This window comes from Gekko japonicus, unplaced genomic scaffold, assembly GCF_001447785.1.
Source record: "Gekko japonicus isolate JY-2015 unplaced genomic scaffold, Gekko_japonicus_V1.1 scaffold226, whole genome shotgun sequence".
Lineage (NCBI taxonomy): Eukaryota > Metazoa > Chordata > Lepidosauria > Squamata > Gekkonidae > Gekko > Gekko japonicus.
The window spans coordinates 793,661-795,083 of NW_015169178.1; positions in this window are offsets into that span (position 1 = coordinate 793,661).

Below are 1,423 nucleotides of genomic sequence, written 5' to 3' on the forward strand. Positions count from 1 at the left end.
CGCTTAAAACCCGGGAGCCCCGAGATTGTTGTGAAACACGAGGCGGGAGGCAGATTGAAGTGAAGGAAGGTCGACTAGGCCCCGCGCCTTCCCCTCGTGGATCGCGGCCATGGTCGCCGGGCCCGCCGCGGCCTCCTCCCGTCCGTGAGATGTGAAACTGGCTACGGCGGCGCTGCCATGAGGGCAGAAATGCAATAAAGTTTCTGAAGCACTTTGCAAACGAAGCAGGCTCATTTAGTCGTCGCGATTACTGTGGAGAATTGAAAAAAAAAATAATAATAACATTTTGGAGGGTGCTTTCTTCAGTGTCTCCTAACCTCCGCACATCAACTCTCCCGCCAAGCCCCTGTGGTTTGTCGGATGTCCCTGCTTCTGTACACACAACAAGGAGTTGTTAAATGTGTCCTGGACTTGGGTGGGTGGGCGGGCTGCATTTGTGTTTCTGCCTGCGGCCGTCTCCACAGAGGCACCCGACGCTTGCCCCACCTTAAAGTCGACCTGAACAATGGACCGTGGAGATACGAGGAAATCATTTCTAGGCCCAGACGTCCTGAGGGAGGAGGAAAAAGAAGGCAGGTGGAAGAGGATTTTTCCCCCTTCCTCTCCCATAACACTAGAATTTGGAGGGGTCTCCTAGTTAATCATAAAATCATAGGGTGCGTTCAGACGGGCCGTTTAGTCCGCTTTCGGCCCGCCTCAGAAACGGATTTTATCTGCGTGATCACATGGTCAACATCTGCCTCCTGTCCCCAGCCGTCGCTTTCCGGCTCAAATCCTCTTTAAACCGGAGTATTTTGTTACCACGTCCCCAAGTGGTGTTTTCCTGATTCTCCATTTCCAGCTGCACTTTTCTGACGTCTGATTGCTCCTGCGGTGTCGAGCCACTTCCGGTTTAAACCCCCTCCCCGCTTGAAAGCTACCAAAGGCTTCCGCTTTTTGCCTGCCTTTTTTTTTTTAAGCGTTGGTGGTGTGCGCATAGGCGGAGCTCTGCCACTGCGGTTTTAAAAACAATGTTTAAACAGTGCCTAGTTTTAGCGTTTAGATGAGTTCGGGATCTCACAGAGGCCATTTTCGGGGTAAATGTTTAAAGGGAAGTGTTCCTTTAAAGTTTAAAGGGAAGTGTTACAGCAGTCGGGTTGAAGTGGAAATCGCTGTTCTGTGCATGCACGAAAATTTTAGTTCTACAGAGTTGGAAGGTACCTCCAGGGTCATCTAGTCCAACCCCCTGCACAGTGCAGGAAACTCACAAGTACCTTCCCCCACAGACCCCCCAGTGACCCCTTCTCCATCCCTAAAGATTTCCCTTGCTCGAAAGCCGGTCGAATCCGACTCTAGGGGGCGGTGCTGATCTCCGTTTCCAAGCTGAAGATCCAGCGCTGTCTGAAGACTTCTCTGTTGTCATGTGGCCGGCCTGACTGAATGC